Below are 9,922 nucleotides of genomic sequence, written 5' to 3' on the forward strand. Positions count from 1 at the left end.
CAGTCATTATGTGTTTAGCCTTCATCTTTCTTTGTTGCACTGGCAGCTAAACGTACAATCAATCTCACTTAATCAGTCAGCTACTGTCAATACCATGCCCACACAGGGGAAAACTCTGGGTTAACTTAATGAGTTGATTAGCTTTGTGACCACTTAGCCAAACATCGGCAATCAGTAAAAGTTCACTTTAATTCAATCCGATTTCATTTGTATAGCACCAATTTGCCTGAATGCGGTTTATATTGTAGGTTAGAGTTGAGAAAGAAACTTTTAAAAGAAAAACCTCTGGCAGAACCAGGCTCCAGGAGGGGCAGCCGTCTGCTGTGACCAGTTGGGGGTGAGGGGAAAACACATTGTGAGAGAGGCAAAATTTTATAATTACAAAGGATTAAAAGCAACAGTCATGTATGGCAATGAGGAAGGAGAAAAGACATGACTGGAAAATTCTCCCTGGAAGCCCCCAACAAATTGAGACTAGCAATGTGACTTAGTTGAGGGTTAGGGTCACTTAACTAGAAAGCCTAACTATATGACGTTTTGAGACTAATCCTAAAAGTAGAGGGGGTGTCTGTTTCCCAAATCCAAATTAGGAGCTGGGTACACAGGAGTGGTGCCCTAAAGCTGAAAGCTCTGCTCACATTCTACTTTTGGAAATGTGAAAATCACAAGTAATCCTGCAGTCTGAAACCAAAGTGTTCTATTGGGATAATATGGTGCTATGAGGTCTTTAAGATGCAATAGGTCCTCACTTTTCAAGACCTTGATTTTTAAATTAAATTCTAAACTTGACAGCTAGCCAGTAAAGAGATGCTGAAATGAAGAAATGAGTGAATCCAGGTTATGGAAAGCTACCGTGGGTATGTTGAACCCACTTTGTAGCACAGCACCTCAGCTGATGACTTGGAGATTGCAAAACAAGCTCCAATTATCAGCCCTCCACCATCAAGCCTAGCCAGTGTTTCTGCTGACATGCTGTGCTTGGTTTTCACCATGCATGCAGGTTTGTTTATTACAGCCAAACAGCTCCACTTTGGTCTTATCTGTCCTGACATGCAAATTTGCAAAGGTAAGCTGTGCTGCCATGTTCTTTTTAAAGACAGGAGACTTCTTTCTTCTTATTATTTTACCTTGAATATTATATCTCCTTTGTGCCCTGTGTTAATTATACTTCAACCGATTCCTCGATTGTTTTTACCTGTGGTCATTATATTTAGCTGTCCCTCAATCCCCATCTGTGTCCTGTTATGTAATCAGGCTACCGTGTTTATATAAATCGTCTTTTCTTCAAGGTTAAATTGTTTTTCTGTGTGCTGCCTTCTTTTGTGCTCTGACCGCTGTGCTTGTCGGTCCATTTTTTCTTTTTCTTTTTTTTAAATGTTAATTCTGGTGTTTGGATTTGTTATTCAAAGTCCAGCCTGCAGTGCGTTTGGGTCTTATCCTTCTCGTCCCTTTGAGTGTATTGTTTTTTGTTTTTCTATTGTCTCTGCAGGTTAAAACCAGCTATAAAAATATGATTCACTGGTGCTCAGTGAGGTTTTTTCTTTCCAAATCTCACCATCTTTTCCCAGCACCGTAATATGAGAGCAGGTGTCAATTGTGGCATCAAATTCACTAACAGGTCTAATTTCAGTGCTGGGATTAAGTTGGGTCTCAGCGGGGAGTCCCTATTACGAAGGTTAAAATTGGCATTTTTATATAGTTTAAGCTTCATGGAAGTGAGAATGACAACCGCAACATTACATGAATTTCCCACCATCAATTATTTATTAGCACTGACCAAAGTCTACCATCAAAAGGTGCATTACACAGACTGTAAGACAATCCCACACACAAACAGTGGGAGCATTGACATCTCTGTTAAACTGATCCAGACTTCTTTTTTTTCTTTTTTTTTAAATCTCATCACTACTGATCAAGTACAACTAGGAAGTATGCTCCTGTGGGGGGTATTTTGTGTTTGTTTTATTTTTATTTTATTTTTTGTTTTTTCCAGCTGTCACAATTTTGTGCGTCATGAAATAAATGGGAAATTATCCCAGAAGGTGAGATTTTTTAAAACCAGGGACACTGGAAGTGTTCCTGAGATGAACAATGAGAGAAATGTGGTGTTGTTAATGGCACTGCTGACAAAGTAAAAGAGGAAGGCCGCAGAGAAGATCCATGAATCTACTAAAGGAGGACGAGCAAAGCGTTGGTGCGAAAGAAGAGTAACAAATAGTGTGAAATCAAGGGGTCAGCCTGGAGTTCTGCTTTAACAGGAGCAATTGGAGGAAGAAACAAAAACATTGCTTTCAGTTCTGCCAGTACTTAACCAGCCTCAAGCTCAGGCTGCAGAGTTCTGGCAAATTAATTTCTCTCTGATGTCACAAGCCACATCTTTGTAATTTCCTTCAAGCTACATCACTTGTATTAGCTTTTAATTGTGTGATTTGTGTTATTTGTGCAGATTCTGCTGAAAGAATGGAATGAAATTGCTCACAATCTGCATGTTATGTGGTGTTCACATGATTCCCATAAAAATAAAAGCTTTCCTGTAATTTCTCTGTGCTGTATGCTGCCGGCTCCATGCTTTTTAGCAGGAGAAACAAATAATTCCCACAATAATGTGGGGAAGTAAAGCCACAGCAACATTTCAAAACTAAAGTCATGTGAAGTTCTCACATCAGATCATCTGATCGCATCTTGTGACCCTTCGGGTCAGACGTTAAAAATAAAATGAGCAGATTTCTTTTATTCCACAGTAAATTTGAAAGTGAAATCACAAAATTAAATAGAAACAAAGCTCAGTTCTTTGCTAATTTATGGTTTAAAACATTCTGCTAAAAATATTTTAAATATGTTGTGTCACCAGTGAGAGAGGAAACCTCAACGTTAAGTTTAACAATTAAAAATGGCTGCATTCTTCCTCCTTTTCTTTTTTTCTAACCAGCATGTAAAACAGTGTCTTAAGACCCACAGTGCTGTACAGTGACTCCTGGGACAGCTAATGATTAAACATTTAGTCACCTCCAGGAAACAGTTTCTGCATGTAGGCATTGGGTAATGATTTCAGCATGTACAGTCCTGCTGAGCAGTGTTTATTACAACATGCCCACTGATACTAAACTTTCTTTTGATTAAATCACTCTAAAGATGTCATCCAAATGCTTAATTTCTTTATTATGTCGCAGTTATCCTAACATGATTAATATCACTGAGGTAAGAGATGACATTAGAGATTTGGTCATGTTTTTATTTGGTCAAGTAGAATATATTCTTTTTTTTTGTGTGTCAGCAACACCAGACTTGATCACATCAACTTATCTCCTAATACAGAGGTGGGAAACTCCAAGCCTCAAAGGCCGGTGTCCTGCAGGTTTTAGATATCCCACTGGGTTAACACACCTGAATCAAATAAATATCTTATTAACAGGCCTCTGGAAAACTTCAAGACATGTTGAGGAGGTCATTTAGCCATGTAAATCAGCTGTGATGGATCAAGGACACATCTAAAACCCGCAGTACACCGGCCCTTGAGGCCTGGTGTTCCTCACCCCTGTTTAAGATATATTTCTAAATTAAATCAGTTGCTTGGTTGGTTCATCTAAAAAGATTTTCTAACAATATAAGTGAACAATCACCCCCAGGTTTCGTTTTTCAAAAGGTTTTCCAAAGTCAGTTGGTATTACAATAAATCCTTACAACACAATACATTACATCAGCTCTTGTTTTAACCAATCACTTCTTGGATTCTACTCAGATTTAGACAAAGAGCTTTTAAGGATTTGCTAGAATATAAGGTTGTTGTTCATTTCCAACTTATCTGCTCTTACTGGAACACTGAAAGCTTTCCACACCCAGTACACAGCACTTTGCCTGATTAAATCTAACAGCGTAGATATTTAACTGAGTCAATGACTTATTCCTTGCCTCTGGCACAATCTATACATTAAATAAAACATTTTTTTTAAACCAATGTGCTAGTGATTTCACTAGATTTTATATATATATAGATAGATAGATAGATAGATAGATAGATAGATAGATAGATAGATAGATAGATAGATAGATAGATAGATAGATAGATAGATAGATAGACAGACTATAAAATAAAATATATTGCCTGACAGCCATATATCTGTAAAGTGATGGTTTTAATTGTGAATAAGTCAGCAAATCCAGTTCAAGTTTATATTTACTGTCTAATCGATGTGTTTTATTGCCTTTCTGTGGTCACACATTCTTCTGATCTTCTCGCATCAGTCTGAGAAAGCGAGCACTTGGATTAGGCAAGCAGAATGAACAGAAGGGCAAAGTCACAGGACCCAAGGACATCGCTGCCAGGGTCTGACCAAAGAGCTACAAGGGTGCTATTGTTGCTGTAAGAGGAAGCTTGAACAGGCCAATGACAAAGAATTTCAACCCCTTCTTCCCCTTACAGCACATACTGTTTTTTAAAATGAGGGGGGTTGGTTTAAAGTTTTCACTGTGATTTTCTTATATAATTTTCTTTTTAAGATTATAAATTAAAACTTAATCCTGATTTTTGCATGTGGTTTTTATCTGCAGCATGTCAGGCTTCACATGCATGCAGCACCAGCAACTCTAGGTATTTGGTTTAGAAACAACATAATTCTGACTGACCAGTTTATTGTAATGAAGTTTATATTTTGGTGAAATTATTGTTGATGCTAAGGTTTCAAAATGACCTGTCCTGCCTCAAGAGGATTATTAATGGGTAGCGATAAAAAAAAATCTAAAATGCATATTATTTATACTGATGAATAGCTTAAACAATATAGTAGTTGATCCTCAATATATGAATATACTTCTAGAATGTAAAATGTGATGAGATCAGTCTGTTTAATCTGTTTTATGTGTTGTGAAACAATTTAAAAGCTTCAGTCAGTCACATTCCTAAGACACGGGGACCTTGGGGCCCTGATTGTATATTGGATTGTATATTGTGATATACCTGCCTTCTGCTTGTGCTGTAAAATATTTAGGTCGGTGTTGTCTATGTGTGACATATCATATCAAATCTGACGTCAAATCATAAGTACCCGGGCAGTGCACCTTGCATGTCTGCAGGGTGGATCGAATGGAGGGTTTTTTTCTCCAGACTCTGTGTGTGTGTGTGTGTGTGTGTGTGTGTGTGTGTGTGTGTGTGTGTGTGTGTGTGTGTGTGTGTGTGTGTGTGTGTGTGTGTGGTGGGGTGGAATGAATAAAACCTCAGTGTTGGTGTTTTGGCAGCATTGCAGAGGAAGTTTCAGCCTTACTTTACATTAAAACAGGCAGATGTGTTTTTCTGAGAAAAACTGCCAGTTGTCTGCAGGAAACTACATATCTGCACTAAAAGCACACAGTTGTATTTTTTCTTTTTTTTTCTTTTTACTCCTTAAATTTTTAAAACAAGTATCTAGTTTCTACTCCTTTTCAAGACAGGCTCAGTACTTTGATTTTAGGCATTTGAGGGGAGTTATTTTTTTCATGTCATTGAAGCCTTCAAATTGATTTGAGTCTCCATAAGTTGTTTTTGCCGTACTTAAAAGAGGAGTAAGAGGAGCATAACGGGAAAAACAGTTTTTTAATTGGCAGGTAATTTCAAGTGCAATGTTTCTATCAGCTCAACAAACATCAGCAAACACATTAACTGTTTGTGTGTGTTAGAAATAAAGTTTCTTTTTAACATTAATTGCAATGTATATTCATATTAGAGTTGATACATTTCTTATTAGAAAGATGCAACATATTTAACTTCATATTGTGAAGGCTTGGGTGTTGAAGGTTGACTTGCACACACTGATACTAACACATGTGCTCATGTTCCACTTAACTTATTCAAGTTGAGTATACTTACTAGAATTAACATTTACATTGAAATAAAGTTTGTATTCACATCTACTAATATTATTATATTATTATTAAGCTTTGTAGACGTGATCAAAGCGACTTGCTGAAGTTCAAACTGAGCATCAGCATCAGAAGAAATAGGATTTGATGCAGTAAAACCTTTTGTTAATATTTTTTGGTTTTTTAACGAATTAAACTTCTATTGCCATATATGACTTTTAAATTGGTATCATTGTTGCAAAGTCTGGTATTTTTGATCAGTTTATCCAGTTTTTTGGGGTTTTTTGTTTTGTTTTTTTGAAAAAAGGAGAAAAAAAAATCACATTAATAATCTAGAGGCCTCGAAAACTCATATTTCAAATATGATACACTTACAGGGTTGAGTGACTTTTAATGTGGCATGTTTGTTGGTGCATGGTGAGCTAGTTTGAGTATTTCAGACACTACTGGTCTACTGAGACTTTCCCACACAAACTAGGGTTTACAGAGAATTGTATAAAAAGACAAAATATCCAATAATTCAGTGGGCAGACAGCTTCAAGCTGATATGAAGGCAACAGTAACTCTAGTAATGACTTGTTTCAACAAAGGTATAAAGAAGAACATCTGAATGCACTGACAATTCTACTTAAGAGTGCTACTCCTGTTAGCAAAAAACTGAAATTTAGACTACAATTCACAAGTGTTCACTAAAATTGGATAATAGAAGACGGAAAAAATGTTGCCTGTCTGATGAGTTTTGATTACTGCTGTGACATTTGGGTGGTAGGATAATAATTTGGTGTAAACAACATGAAAACAGGGATCCATCCTGCCTTGTATGATGATGTAGGAGATATTTTCCCTCGACTTATTTGTTATTATATATGCAAGTATAACCAAATATCATTATATAAATGCCTCTTCTGCCCTCATACTGTATTTGATAGTGTGTCTTTATGATCTATAACTTGGCTTTGTTTCTTTCTCGCCAAATGTTACTGGGTCTTTTATAGTTTGTGAGATAAAAAAGTAGAATATTTTAAATGTTTTTTATATTGTATATTTTCATATATGCTGCAACACATAGACGTTGCTCTTCTGTTTGCTGTCAGTCATCTTCTCTGTGTCACTTAAGTTCAATGCACCATTTACAAAGGCGTACAAAAATTCTTAGCATCCATCCCTGTTATCTAGAATAGCTCCTTTTTATTCTTCTAAGAGTTTTGTTTCTTAGTAAGTGCACCTAAAGTAGGAAGGAAGTGAACACACACTATCAAAGGTGGCTACCGACTGTCTGCAGTTAGCAGCTGGAAGCTATGAAAAGACTCTGCTGTCTTTTGTTTGGTGTTTGCGCTGAAAAATTTCTTTGAGTTTTAACATTTTACATTCTTATCACATGTTGTCACAATAACTGTTTTATTTTGTAAACAAAAGGTCTCTGCTGTCAGCGCCCACACACACACACACACACACAATATACTCGGAGGAGAGCAGTGGCACACCTTTACTGTGACTGAGCACTCTAAATTTGGAGCATTGCCTAATCTATTCGGCAATCTTTGTGATGAGTAAATTATGCATCAGCAATCGAGCTCAGGTTCAAGGTAATGTCCAGAATAAAAATACTGTTCAAGTTTTACCCTTCAGTTGATATGGAAGTTATTTTTATGACACACAACAGTGGTTATTGCTGCTTTTTTCCTTTTTTTTAAAAGGTTGTGTGTGTGTGTGTGTGTGTGTGTGTGTGTGTGTGTGTGTGTGTGTGTGTGCTTCTATCTGACAGTATCACCCGTTAAATCCTTTAACTTCCTCATTTCTACTGTTTTCTACTGTGTGTGTGTGTGTGTGTGTGTGTGCGCGCACGCGTACGTGTGGGTGCGCAGACCTTGCTGTTACTCAGACTAAGTTGCGTTGGTGGCTGTTAATCACTCACACCACACACAAGACAACAGGACTGCACTCATTAAATATACAGACAAATGCTGCTTTGACCCAAAAACCAAAGGACCCCTGGAGTAGGCTGCAAAAACCTTTCAAAAATGTCAAAACACAAAATGCGTGAAAAATACTCCCACTGACAGCTAGAACAAAAGTAATGTGTATTACATTTAAACACAAAGCCAAGTGAATTCATTTTTAAAGAATTCTGTTTGCATTCTTACCGTGAGTCATTTTTATACTTTCCTCCCAGTTACATTCTTTGAGGTATTTGGTATCATTTAAGTCTGTCTGTCAGTCAGTGTTCCACACAAGCATAAAGTGAATAAATCCCAAAAACTGATTAAGTGGGTGTTTAATCTCTCCAAATCTTTCTTGCACATGTTGTGTTTCATGAACCTTATTAGCAGTACCACACGTTAGTCCTGCTTTGATTAAACCTGATAAACGAGCAGCTGGGCAGCAGCGGTGGCTACAAGAGCCACATTGTGCTTAACGGACACCCTTGGGTGATCATACACAGCAAACAGCGCCTCTGTGACCACCTGAGACTCTGAGGCAGGCAGGAAAGACACCTGAGTCCTGGCTGCCTGTAGCCTGCTTCACACCCGCTACCTCCACGGTCATCCTATCGCCGTTAACCTCATTAGTCCAGATAAAGCAGCCTGCACGGTCCTCTGAAGCTACAGTGATTGATGGAAGATTTCTAATACATATGGAGCAAGTAATCTTAACTCACAGCTGGGTGTGAACCATATCTGTGCCAATTAATTGCAATCTATCGGGAAAAATAGAAACACTTCCTCTTGCATGAGTATTGAGATCTTAAAATATTAGCAGAGATGTAATACTGATTCTTTGTGCCATCATACAGCAGAACAAAAGGTCCAAATACATTCATCTTTTTCTATAAATATGACTGCATCATATCACTAACATGCGTCATCGTTTTAGAAAGTCTCCATTTTTGCCATCCACACTGCGACCTTAAAGTACCATTTTCAAATGCATACGTTTTCAAGAGCGTTTTCAAAACGCTGTGTTTTCTATCAGAGAAAATGCCGTCCAGTGTGGACGGGACGCCAAAATGGAGAGAAAACAATGCGTTTTCAAACGAAAACACATTAGTGTGGACTTAGCCTTAGAACTGCCAGTTAATCTAATATGCAAGTACATCCTCCATGCAATTACGCATGGCTGTCAAAACACACTGCACATGTATAAATGCTGGCAGCCACACTGACCACTTCTTGTTCTGGCTACTCCCTTTAGTGGTCACCACAGCTGATCATCTGCCTCCATCTCATCCTATCCTTTGCATCCTCTTCGGTCACACCAAACATAGATTCACCTCAGAACAATTTAAGCATGAGCGTGAATGCTAAACTCCATGCAGACATCTACGTACCCTCCAGTTTGATTTAAGTCTGCACAGGCAGTACATTATAAGTACACCAAGTATGCATCAACAAAGAAGACAGGAAATAGTAGGTGCTCATCTGTGGCATCCACAAATATGAGCATCATAAGGATGATATAATCCTTGAATAGCCTCAAACTTTATTGCTGTCTGCAACTAGACTGCAATTTCACTTCAAGAGTTTGAGGTCTTTATAGGTCATATCTGTAACAACATGAGAGCAGGCTTTGGTCATCAATAACTATAATGTGTATAATATGCCAATACCTTATTTTTTTACAATCCTTTAATTGCCTCTGCTTTCGAGGAAGTGCTGAAAGCAAGTTGGCTTTATGATATATTTTATGAACGTCAATAAGGTTTAGCATTCAGATGTACTTTCATCTGTATAAACTTCTGTGTGTCCTCTGGTTAATTATTTATGACCACAGTCTGAATGTCCATTCTTTTCATAGGAGTACCAGCTGTGGCTCTGTTACCCCTCCTAGTCCACCACACAGCAGAGCTCCATTGTCCTGGTCCCAGTCATTAAGAGTAGACAGAATGGCTACTGACCCCCTGCTGTTTGGAGGACACACACCCATCACACAAGATGAAGCTGCTCCAGCCACTACCACACTCTCCAGAGGAGCAAAGGCTTTGACACTGGCACAGCTGATGAGAGTTTAAGCTTTAATGTGGAAGTCAAATACAGTATGTATTTCTGTTTTTGTAAAGTTTGCATATAACGTTTGCGGACCATATGACAAT

The sequence above is a fragment of the Copadichromis virginalis genome, linkage group LG13 (assembly GCF_057382275.1).
Source record: "Copadichromis virginalis isolate Kocher_CV1m ecotype Utaka linkage group LG13, C_Virginalis_male_GT1.1, whole genome shotgun sequence".
Taxonomy (NCBI): Eukaryota; Metazoa; Chordata; class Actinopteri; order Cichliformes; family Cichlidae; genus Copadichromis; species Copadichromis virginalis.